Consider the following 13,128-nt stretch of genomic DNA (forward strand, 5'->3'; position numbering starts at 1 on the left):
TACCTCCCAGGATGGGACCTTTAGTATGGTTCAGATTTAACCGCTTGGCAACAATAACGCCCATACAAAAAGTGTTATCACGGAACAAGGCATGGCACAAAATGATAATATCAGGGGCACTAAGGTTGCCACAGTTTCCACGACCAATTAAGCATCTACTAGCAAATATTGCAAAGTAACGTAGAACAGGAAAGTGTATGCTAGTAATTCTTGCATCAGAAACCTTCCTCGTTTCCCCTACAGCAATTGTATCAATAAACTCCACGTCGTTATGATGTGGTTCCTCTACGCTGCCCGTAAAGGGAAACTTGCAAACCGCACAAAAATCAAAGAGGGACATCTCCCTATACTCATCATATAAATAAAAATCCAGCGAAGGTGGTGACCTCCTAGCATGGAAATGAAAATTTTGCATAAAGATATTACTGAGTAGGAGATACTGTTCGCATTGGTCGCGGAGGAAGTCGGTGAGGCCTACATTCTCAACCAAATCATAATCATCATGAATTCCGGCTGCTCTCAAGAACTCATCACAAGGCCATTCACACGGCCAAACCTCCGCGGTGCGAGGGAGATTATATTTAGGCCTCTTATCTTCTTCACTTTGCTTATCCTTCGAGCTTCGGCTCGAAGAGCCCCTCAAAAATCTCTTCATCATTTTCTGAAAATTTCTGAAATTTTTAGTAACTTCAAATAAAAGTGAACCAAACTCAACAAGATTGATAGCAACTACTCCCATAAGTGCCCAGAGACTATATCATGCATTAGAACTACTTGGGACCAAATAAATTTGACATGCAAGCTCAAGAACAGGGTCACCTAAGCAGCAAAAATTTGCAATAAATAAAGCACTAGAACAAAAACTAATTGGACCATTGGAGGAGTCACATACCGAAGAACAATCCCCCAAAGCAGTTTTGTGAGTGGAGCTTTGAGCTAGGAGATCGAAAATGGCAGCAAGATGAGCTAAAACTCGTGCTTGAGCTGGTTGGTGATTTTTTTGGGAGGGAGAAGGAGTGTGTGGGTGCAGGAATAAGTGGAGGGGGCCATCAGGGGCCCACAAGGCAGGGGGCGCGCCCAGGGGGGTGGGCGCGCCCTGGACCCTCGTGGCCAGGTGCTTGCTCCCCCTGATGTGTTCTCAGTGCTAGATATTCTTAAATATTCCAGAAAAAATAATATATAAATTTCAGGGCATTTGGAGAGCTTTTATTTTTGAGGTATTTTTTATTGCACGGATAATTCAGAAAACAGACAGAAAATTCTAATTTTACTTTATTTAATCTAAATAACAGAAAGTAAAAGGAAGGTACAGAGAGTTGTGCTTTCTAACTTTATCCATCTCATGCTCATCAAAAGGAATCCACTAACAAGGTTGATCAAGTCTTGTTAACAAACTCATTCCGAATCCCATGAAACCGGAGAATTTTCGAATAGCACTAGGTTACCTCAACGGGGATATGCACGTCCCCAATAATAAAAATATCATATTTCTTTTTGACAGTAGGAAGAGGAAATTCAAAACCTCCAATAATAATCGATGGAATTTTTCCAATAGAATTGATACTGTGGACTTGAGGTTGTTTCCTCGGAAAGTGTACCGTATGCTCATTACCATTAACATGAAAAGTGACATTGCCTTTGTTGCAATCAATAACAGCCCCTGCAGTATTCAGAAAGGGTCTCCCAAGAATAATAGATATACTATCGTCCTCGGGAATATCAAGAATAACAAAGTTCGTTAAAATAGTAACATTTGCAACCACAACAGGTACATCCTCACAAATACCGACAGGTATAGCAGTTGATTTATCGGCCATTTGCAAAGATATTTCAGTAGGTGTCGACTTATTCAAATCAAGTCTATGATATAAAGAGAGAGGCATAACACTAACACCGGCTCCAAGATCACATAAAGCAATTTTAACATAGTTTCTTTTAATGGAGCATGGTATAGTTGGTACTCTTGGGTCTCCTAATTTCTTAGGTATTCCACCTTTAAAAGTATAATTAACAAGCATGGTGGAGATTTCAGCTTTCGGTATCTTTCTTTTATTAGTAACAATATCTTTCATGTACTTAGCATAATGATTCATTTTAAGCATATCAGTCAAACGCATACACAAAAAGATAGGTCTAATCATTTCAGCAAAGCGCTCAAAATCCTCATCATCCTTTTTCTTGGACGGTTTGGGAGGAAAAGGCATGGGTTTCTGAACCCATGGTTCTCTTTCTTTATCATGCTTCCTAGCAATGAAGTCTCTCTTACCATAACGTTGATTCTTTGATTGTGGGTTATCAAGATCAACAGCAGGTTCAATTTCTACATCATTGTTATTACTAGGTTGAGCATCAACATGAACATCATTATTAACATTATCACTAGGTTCATGTTCATTATTAGATTGTGTTCCAGCATCAGTAATAGAAATATCATTGGGATTCTCAGGTGTGTCTACAATAGGTTCACTAGAAGCATGCAAAGTCCTATCACTTTTCTTTTTCTTTCTCTTTGAAGGACTAGATGCATCTAGTTTAGTTCTCTGAGAATCTTGCTCAATTCTCTTAGGGTGGCCCTCAGGATACAAAGGTTCCTGAGTCATTTTACCCCCTCTAGTCATAACTCTAACAGCATTATCATTTTTCTTACTATTTAATTCATTGAGCAAGTCATTCTGAGCTTTAAGTACTTGTTCAACTTGAGTGGTAACCATAAAAGCATGTTTACTAATGAGTTTAAGTTCACCTTTAACTCTAGACATATAATCACTCAAGTGTTCAATCATATAAGCATTGCGTTTTAATTGTATACCAAAATAAGCATTGAAATCTTCTTGCTTAACCACAAAATTATCAAACTCATCTAAGCATTGACTAGCAAACTTAGTAGGCGGGATTTCAGCTTTATCATATCTATAGAGAGAATTTACATTTACTACCTGTGTCGGGTTAACAAGACCATGTATTTATTCGATAGGTGGTAAATTAAGGCCATGTATTTCTTCAACAGGAGGTAAATTCTTAACATCTTCAGCTTTTATACCTTTTTTCTTTCATAGATTTCTTTGCCTCTTGCATATCTTCAGGACTGAGAAATAGAATACCCCTTTTCTTCGGAGTTGGCTTAGGAGTTGGTTCAGGAAATGTCCAATTATTTTCATTGGTCAACATATTATTCAATAGAATTTCAGCTTCATCAACAGTTCTTTCCCTGAAAACACAACCAGCACAACTATCCAGGTGGTCTCTGGAAGCATCAGTTAGTCCATTATAAAAGATATCAAGTATTTCATTTTTCTTGAGACACTACAAGAAATATGTCAACTAGTGACCTTCTCTTAGTGACCCCGGCTGAATTGGTCATAAATCCACGGCCATTTCGCTTGGAAGGGCTCAAACCCTGAAATTGCTTACACCAAATGGTCACAAGGCAGACAAGAGGCGTCAATGACCTTATTTCTACCTGATTATGACCAATATAAATGGTCATGAGGTTGTGAACGTGGATGCATTGGTACTTATTGCTATGACTAGGCGCCACCTCATCAGTTTTGCCTATGTGTCATGTCCATGTGTCAATTTTTGCCCTAGGTTGTGAAGCAACCTATATTTATGTTATTCCCAAAATTCCCAAAAACATTGGGCATTCTTTACTATCCAAATCATTGCCTCATGACAATATTCAACTCCATTTGCCTGGTAAATCTTCCTCGGCAAATTTCCAAAGTTTTTGTTCAACTCGAACTGTTGTGAAGGAAGTACTAGCTAGGCATATCCTAATGAGATGAATTTTTGCCACATCTTCTATATTCCCAAATCATTGCTCTCCACAAAATTTGAGCCCCATCTAACAATACATGTGAGTGTGGCTTCAACATTCATATTTCTATCCAGTGTGGTACGTTGCAAAGCAAGTGACACCTAGGCTCCTCCATTTGAGCTACAAATTTTCCAAGATAGTGTCCTTAGTAGATGATCATCCTCGGTCAAAACTCAGGCCCATTGGCCATGTGCATTTCCCGCACCACTAATCAAACACTTGGGTGCTAATTCATGTTTGAGCATTGTTCGGTCTCCTCGTGAGATTCTTCTGTTGTTATTTTCTTCCAAGCATCTACCTGGGGAGTGCCAAACCTACTAGACATGCCTAGGCTTCCCAGAACGCATGGCAACGCCACGGTCACGCGGTGACCACGCGGCGGGCATGCGAGTCTACGCGCTTTGGAGTTGGGGCCCTGGGCCACCGTCCAAACCTCAACGTATCACCACCAAACCATGTATTTATGCTTAAATAGATACTTATGTACCTACAAATGATTTTTGGAAAAAATAAAGAGCAAACTATAAGGCAGCCATAGTTCAAATTTGACCCTCTTCCTGCTGAATCGGCGGAAATTTGTCTTTTTCACCAGAGGTGAATAATTTTTTTTTACAGCCACCCATTTTGTCAATTGTGCATTAAACATGGCCTAGTATTTTATAAAATTGATTTGGTCCATTTTTGCAACAATTTTTGGTAGTTCCTTCACAAAAAAACCTCATTTCGGGCACTCGAAAAATGGAAAATGAATTTTCCGTGCAAAGAAAATGAAAACTCCCTTCGGCAACATTGTTTGCCATTCCAAGATGCACCCTTGTGCACAATATGAGATCATTTGAACAAACTATGCCGTGAATGTGGCCATAAGATTGATCATTTGGCTTGAAAGCCATGAATCTTCACGCATGATAGCTCATTTCTGAGAACACTTTTTAAAAATAATTGCCTTGTTACAAGTTTATTATTTTTCCTGGTAACTTGGTCACATATGATGACATAATGCGAAGGTTTTCCAATTTATTGATTTTTTTGAATTTTTTATGCCCGTTTCAAAATGCGGTCAAAACGTCGGGGCTTGACCATTCCTACCTAGTTGTTGAATCTTGGAAACCTTTTGATGTTTCTCTGATTAAATAGATAGTTATGTACCTAGAAATGATTTTTGGAAAAAATAAAGAGCGACTACGAGGCATCTACAGTTCAAATTTGACCCGCTTCCTACTGAATCGGCGGAAATTTGTTTTTTCACCAGAGGTGGATCAAGGCTTTTGACACCCAACCATTGTGTCAATTGTGCATTAAACATGGCCTAGTATTTTAGAAAAATGATTTGGTCCATTTTTACAACAAATATATGGTAGGTCCTTCACAAAAAAACTCATTTTGGGCACTTGAAAAATAGAAAATTAATTTTTCGTCCAAAGAAAATGAAAACATCCTTAGGCAACATTGTTTGCCATCCCAAGATGCACCCTTGTGAACAATATGAGATTATTTGAACAAACTATGCCATCAATGTGGCCATAAGATTGATCATTTGACTTGAAAGCCATGAATCTTCACACATGATAGCTCGTTTCTGAGAACACTTTTTAAAAATAATTATCATATTATAAGTTTATTATTTTTCCTGGTAACATGGTCACATATAATGACACAGTGCGAAGGTTTCCTAATTTTTTGAATTTTTTTAATTTTTCATGCCCGTTTCAAAATGTGGTCAAAACGGCGGGAATGACCGTTCCTAGCTAGTGGTTGAATCATGGAAAACTTTTGGTGTTTCTCTGATTAAATAGATTCTTATGTACCTAGAAATGATTTTTGGAAAAAATAAAGAGCAAACTATGAGGTAGCCGCAGTTCAAATTTGACCCGCTTCCAGCTGGATTAGCGGAAATTTGTCTTTTTCATCAGAGGTGGATAAAATCTTTTGACACCCAACTATTTGGTCAATTGTGCATTAAATATGTCCTAGTATTTTAGAAAATTGATTTCATCCAATTTTGCAATAAATATATTGTAGGTCCTTCAAAAAAACTCATTTTGGACACTCAAAAAATGAAAAAATGATTTAAAAGAACTCATTTCTCACAACTCTTTAAAAAATATTTGTCTTATTTCAATTTGTGATTATTCCTGAAAACTATAGTCAAATTTACTGACACAATGAGAAGTTTTTTTTTCAAATTTTCAGTTCATAATAAAATAGCTAACATGATTTAGCACCTTACTTTTAGTCGATTACGACCAATTTAAATGGTCAAAATATTATACATGTATACTGTGTTCTGATTTGTCGAGGGGCCTGTCACGCGGATCGTGGATAAATCACCGTCGGATCCTCCTATCCAACGGCCCACACCTCACCCTCTCACCCACCCACCGCGAGCTACCCCTAAAAAAACCACCGCGCACCACTCCTCTCTCTCCCCCCGCGACGAACCCTAACGCTCAGATCCAGATCCCTCCCCTCGCCGCCACCCATCTCCCTCACCTCACCGCCGGCCACGACCTCGGCTCTCCCCTCCCCTCCCTCATCAGAAGAGATCCGATCTCCCGTCGACGTCCTCCTCCCCCCTGCTCCGGGCAACCAGTTCCCCTTCCAACCTCCAACCAACATCCCACCACCGCGCTGCCACGCCCCTCCCTCCTCCTCGCGGTCTCCTACGCCGTGCTCAAGATCTCGGCGGCGACGATCCCATCGGGTGGCGTGCGGTGGCCGGGGGTCGGGATCGACGAGAGGAGTGGGAGGAGCTGGGCCATCGGGAGGTGCTTGGCGGCGGCGGTGGAGGAGGCCGGCGCGCAGGAGGACGGCGTGCTGCTGCCCAAGGAGGGGAGCGAGGCGGCCGCGAGGCGTGCTGCTGCCCAAGGAGTGGTACCCGCTGTACCTATCCAAGGAGGTGCCCGAGGATGCGGCGCTCCCGATCACCGTGTTCGACCGCCAGCTCGTGCTCTTTCTCCCCTCCATGTCGGTTTCTTTCTCCATGGATCAGTAGCGGTTCAGATGAAAAGCGTGATTTGATTTGTTTGGGTTTGAATTGATTGTGTGTGTGTGTGTGTCTACAGGGGAGAAGAAGGCCAAGGAGGAGCAGGCCAAGAAGTCCAAGATGAAGGTATGCGCTGCCGCTGCCGCTTCCTCGTTCCTCCCCTGCTTTGGCGCTGTTACTCGACTCGGATGCGTTGCTAGACTGCTTGTTAGTGGAATCAGCTTCTTGATTAGTGATGTGCTTCTACTGTTGCTGTGTTAGATAAGCATATCATGTAGTCTTTTGGTACATGGAGTTTTGGTTAGTGGTGTTTTTAGCTTGCTATGATAGGTTGCAACCTTGTTGGAGTGTGTACACACTTAAAGTTGCCTTGTCTGCTGTGAAATTCACTAATTTGGCTGACTGTTGGACTGTTGGACTCTGTTAGAGTTCATACTCTTTGGCTTTGTGCAAGAATTACAGCTGGAGCACCATTTGTTTGGCTCAGATTCCTGATGTGTTTATATTCAGAAGGACTAATTCACTTGGAAACCGTTACTGCTTAATTCACTTGGAGACATTTGCATACTCTTCTCTTCCCAACTACAAGTGTGACCTGACTGAGATGTTTCCACATTATCTCATTTACCCCAAACCAGCTTTCTGAGAATTTGATGCCTGGCCATTTCAGCTTCGATTTCTAACCCTAGTCCTCATCTTGTACCAGACTAAGAACTGTAGTTTGATGTTTGGCTTTCTTAATAAAGAAGCATGCAACCTTCTTGCTTCTGAAGCATCTAGTCATGTGGGCATACCGTCTTCATAAGATCTGATGTATCATGGCTATGCACTATCTGTCATCTGTTTTCCTTCAGAGAAGAGGACTAGCCCTTTGTGGTCTGTAGCCACTGCTCCTGCTTCTGAATCATGAAGTTAATAGTATTTGGCTTCTATGTGATGACATGTGTTGATAGATAGATACTAGCTATATGTTTTCCAGGTTACATGCTAATTGTACTCATTCAATTAACTCTTTTAAACATGACTTGGTTATTTAAACCCTGCCCTGCCTGTGTATATGCCAATTGTAGCTTCCCCTAATATATTCACTTTGCAAAACTATTGATGCTTTGATGCTAAATGCAATTTGCAGGGAGCTCGATGAAGCTTGGACATTGGTGAGGGCTCTGACGGTGGTGGTGGTGCTGGGCTGGTTGTGGCCTCATGCGTGGTAGGAGGCTTAGGCTGGCCCTTGACTTCAACAGTTTGACTACCTCCTTGGCTCCTGCCTCTGCACCACAAATCTTTGGTGAACTCCGGTGAACTCTTGGGGCTACCTTCTTCACTCTGATCATCTTCTTCGTTCTGTTGCTATGATGCATTGAGTTGTATGCCTGGTTATTAGAGGTTTTTTCTGCTAGTACTTCTTGTAAGGCAATATAATTGGTTGTTTTGTGCTGCTGGCCTAATTAAACATGATCAGTATGTATACTTCTTTGAGATAGACATTTCATGCATGTTTATGAGGTACAAATTCTACAGATGTCACAAAATATTGGTGGCAAAGTGTCTTCTTATCTTTATATTTGCTTAACTAAAATCTTAGAGTAACAATAACTGTACTTGACAAGTAAACATTAGCATCTTAAATGATTAGCTAAAATGATGTAGGAGTAGTAGAAACTTCATGGTTGATCCTGATTGCTGAACATGGGAGATGTATCTTCTTTTGCATATCAATTACATAGTAGTACTATGTAATGCTTGCCGATGTGGTACATTCAGTACTGCCAGCACTGGCCATTAATTACACTGGCCATTTTACGCTAGGCTTTAGATTCTGCCGAGCCAGATCCGTTGACCCGCGGTTTGATTCGTGGCGTGCGAGATTTGTTCCTGGGCTGACGTGGTGTGTTTTCCGGTGTGATTTTCGCCGGCCTTGGACAAGATCAGTACAGTTTTGCTGGAACCATCCATGGGGCGGGGCGACGACCGACGAGGAGTGATTCCTAGGCTTGGGTTTGTTTGTTTTGATGTGGATTCCGTGAGCTTGGAGCTTATAGATTAGATTACACAGTGATTCCGTGATGTGGATTCCTTGTTTGACTTGCTTAGAGGTTAGAGCCCTAATTAGATTACAATCTCATCTGGTATGGTTAAGACCGATGAGATAAACATGCCGTGGTTGCTTGTCGCAGGTTTTCCTTACCGTTTACAATGCTCAATTCTGTAACATGCTCGTCCATTGCCAATTACTGCTTGCTTGATCTATATTTGGTTCATAACCTAATTATATATACCAAAACTGATCCCACAATTGTGATAATTCTCTCTAGCTATGGGAACCCTGCTTGAATTGACTTTGAATCTCGTTGAACCTGTCAGATTCTTACTAATTGCCTGAGTTTGAGTACCCAAACCAGCTGCATCTTTAACCATGTTCTTTTGCTGAATGTTTTAGGCCTTTTGAGGCTGTTCATCACTGTTCTATGCAAAAGAGTGCTAAAATGCCATCACTGTCCTGTATAGAGAGTCGTGCCTACTACTGCAATCAAAATATAGTTTCATGATTATGTCCCAATCAGTTAAAAAAGATTGTCCTCTCAAACCTGTTTGTTCGTTTTGGAGCAGCAGACATCCTTAGTGGACAATGATGACAACCAGGGCATCCACCACCACCACGACGCTCCGCACATGGTCCAACTCGGCTACAACCTCCTCTACCGCGTACAGCGGTCGCGGTTGTCTGCAGCATCAAGTACAGCCTCCTCTCCGGTGAGCCCACCTCCTACCTCTGGCTCCCTCTTTTGTGCTGCTGTAGAAGTACCTTGCTCTGTTCCATGGCCATCATATTTTTTTCATAAAATGCTCTAGTGAACAGGATTCATACATAAGTTGGCTACTTTTCCTCAAGTTATTTGTGCATTTATAAAACTATTTGAACTTTTCTATTTCTTGAATGTATCCATCCATAAATGTTTTATACAGATAGTTTTGGAATGTGTTTTTTTGTTAGCTTATGTCGTGCATCACAAATGGATCAAGTTCCAGTTTTAGTTTTGTTGTTATTAACCTCTACAATCCTGTCAGCATAATAAGTATATGAATGAATCCGATCGAGTATCTGAAACTAGATGTTTTGTTGCTCATAGTAATTAAAAAGAGCGGTCAGTTTCTCATCACACATTATTATTATCACTTCATGACTTGATCTGTTGTGTTAGGCTGTTGTAGGTGCTGAACTGTGATCATGTTTTATGGCCCACATGCATGCTACGTATTGGCTGACTTGGCATGACGTGCCCGAAAACTTCAGGGCACTCATACTGAATAGCACTTCTTGATTTTCATGTAGACTTGATCTAGCTCTTCTTAATTTTCATGCATGTTTCTTTCCGGACTTAATCTTACTAAATAGCACCGCATCACTTGCTGTTGTTGTTATTCACTATATCCTCGCTGTTCTATTTTCTTGTTGGCAGATATTTTGCCTAAATTCAAGACGAAAGAAGATGTTCAAAGAAGCGCCAAGACATTTTTGTATAGCAAGTTATGTAATAATAGCTGGGTTATCTGGGCATTGTGAACTCCAGAATTTCATGTATCTTCTCTCTGTTTTTGAATGAAATGTTGTATGTGTGTTGATGTAATAGATTGTTGCTTCTTGTTATTTGAAGTATTACACTTGTTTTCTGTCCATTTTGATTTAAATATTGGTTGTTTAATTATTGGCATATTGAAATCCGAGGAACATGACCATGACAGCAAGGACCCACAAACCAGAATCGGAAATTTGGGACCCACTTATCAGAACCTGACAATTGGGACCCATTTGAAAAAAGAAAAAACAGGCCACAACCCAAAAATAAAAAGGTCGAATTATAGGGCCTGGCCCGTGTAGCTTACCCAAATTGAAAGAAAAAAACAACAAATGGGCTGAATTAATGGGCTCGGCCCATATAGACACCTAATCGGACCGGGCTGAATCTTATCCATGTCAGCTTGCCACGCTGGATCCTACGTGGCTTGGGGAGGCTGCTAGTGACCAAAAATTTGGTCGAAGAACCAACGACCTTTTACATATCACAGAGAAGGTCGTTAATTTCAGTTTACGACAAACAGCTTTTGACCTTCTGTTTTTGGTCAAAAAAAGGTCACAAATGAAAAACAATGACCTTTGAGTGACCAATAGTGGTGGTCGCAAGTTGACATATTTCTTGTAGTGAGAGGATGATTAGGCAAAGCCTTAAGTAATTGGAGAATCCTCCCCCAAGCTTGTGGGAGACTCTCTTCTTCAATTTGCACAAAATTATATATATCCCTTAAAGCAGCTTGTTTCTTATGAGCAGGGAAATATTTAGCAGAGAAGTAATAAATCATATCCTGGGGACTACGCACACAACCAGGATCAGGAGAATTAAACCATGTCTTAGCATCACCCTTTAATGAGAATAGAAATAATTTAAGGATATAATAGTAGCGAGTTTTCTCATCATTAGTGAATAGGGTAGCTACATCATTTAATTTAGTAAGATGTGCCACAACAGTTTCAGATTCATAGCCATAGAAAGGATCAGATTCAACTAGAGTAATTATCTCAAGATCGACAGAGAAATCATAATCCTTATCAGTAACAAAGATAGGTGAAGTAGCATAAGCAGGGTCATATTTCATTCTAGCATTCAGAGATTTTTCTTTCAGCTTAACTAATAATTTCTTAAGATCACTTCTATCATTGCAGGCAATAAAATCTCTAGCAGCTTCTTCATCCATAACATAACCCTTAGGCACAACAGGCAATTCATATCTAGGGGGAGAATCTTCATCATCACTTTCATCAATATTATCAGTTTCAATTATTTCATTCTCTCTAGCCCTAGCAAGTTGTTCATCAAGAAATTCACCTAGTGGCACAGTATTATCAAGCATAGAAGTAGTTTCATCATAAGTATCATGCATAGCAGAAGTGGCATCATCAATAACAGGCGACATATCAGAATTAATAGCAGAAGCAGGTTGAGGTGTCGCAAGTTTACTTAAAATAAAAGGTGAATCAAGTGCTGAGCTAGATGGCAGTTCCTTACCTCCCCTTGTAGTTGAGGGATAAATTTTGGTTTTCTCATCTTTTGTGACGCCCCCGATTTGACCGTACACTAATCATACACGCAAATGTGTACGATCAAGACCAGGGACTCACGGGAAGATATCACAACACAACTCTAGACACAAAATGAAATAATACAAGCTTCATATTACAAGCTAGGGGCCTCGAGGGCTCGAATACAAGCTCGATACACAAGAGTCAGCGGAAGCAACAATATCTGAGTACAGACATAAGTTAGACAAGGATGCCTTAAGAAGGCTAGCACAAAAGCAACACGATCGAAGAGGCAAGGCCTCCTGCCTGGGACCTCCTAACTACTCCTGGTCTTCGGTGGCCTCCATGTAGTAGTAGGCGACAGGGTGGCATCTGGCTCCTGGGATCCACCATCTGGTTGCATCAACCGGAAAGAAGAAAGAAGGGGGAAAGGGGTAGCAAAGCAACCGTGAGTACTCATCCAAAGTACTCGCAAGCATCAGATCTATACTAAGTATGCATTAGTATCAAATGGAAGGGTTGTATCTGTGGAATGAACTGCAGAATGCCAGAATAGGGGGGAAGTCCTAGCCTATCGAAGACTAGCATCTTCAAGCAGCTCCAAGCATCTTGCAGCATAAAGAAGAGTAAAGAATAGCAGTTTAATTATCAAGCATGTTGTAGCAATAATGCCCAGAGATCCTTCCTCGACTCCCTGCGAGAAAGCAATCCCGGAGCCACATAACTTAAGTATCCATTTCTAGTTATATTAGATCAAGATATAAGTCTGAACGTCCATTACCGTGGACACGGTATTCGAATATTATCTTCCCTACAGGGGTGTACCACGTTTTCCAACACACTCGATCACTCTGGCCGGACACACTTTTCTGGGTCAATGCCCGGCCTCAGAAGATCAACACGTCGTAGCCCTACCTAGGCTCAGCAGAGAGGTCTCCAATGGTCTACATCCTAAGCACTCCGGGGTCTGGGCCCATCGCCCGTTGCACTCCAGGTCGTTGCGCGCAGGGTGAATACCAGCACCGCCTCGGATGGCCAGCATGATCCGACCGTGCCGCAATGTTGAACTGGACGTCTAACAAAGCTTCGGCCGGTACTACGTCGTCGAGGCCCATAACTATTCTCGCGTGGTGGTTAGTGCGTAAAGGCCAGAGGCCAACTCAAAACAAATACCCAAACCATAGTGTATTATTAGCTTGCGGAGACGAGCAGAGACTCACGGTAATGTGACCCCGTTGCCCCGTCTCA

At 41.3% G+C, this 13,128-nt stretch overlaps 1 long non-coding RNA gene across 1 annotated transcript; it reads left to right on the forward strand.

Annotated features, from left to right (window-relative positions):
* Nucleotides 1-5,995: 5,995 nt before the first annotated feature.
* LOC120974645 (uncharacterized) lies at nt 5,996-10,625 on the forward strand. The gene is made up of 4 exons (XR_005769990.2): nt 5,996-6,784; nt 6,883-6,929; nt 7,936-9,557; nt 10,265-10,625. It is a non-coding gene; the product is annotated as an uncharacterized lncRNA (long non-coding RNA).
* The last annotated feature ends 2,503 nt before the right edge of the window (nt 10,626-13,128 follow it).

Source organism: Aegilops tauschii, chromosome 2, assembly GCF_002575655.3.
Source record: "Aegilops tauschii subsp. strangulata cultivar AL8/78 chromosome 2, Aet v6.0, whole genome shotgun sequence".
NCBI lineage: Eukaryota > Viridiplantae > Streptophyta > Magnoliopsida > Poales > Poaceae > Aegilops > Aegilops tauschii.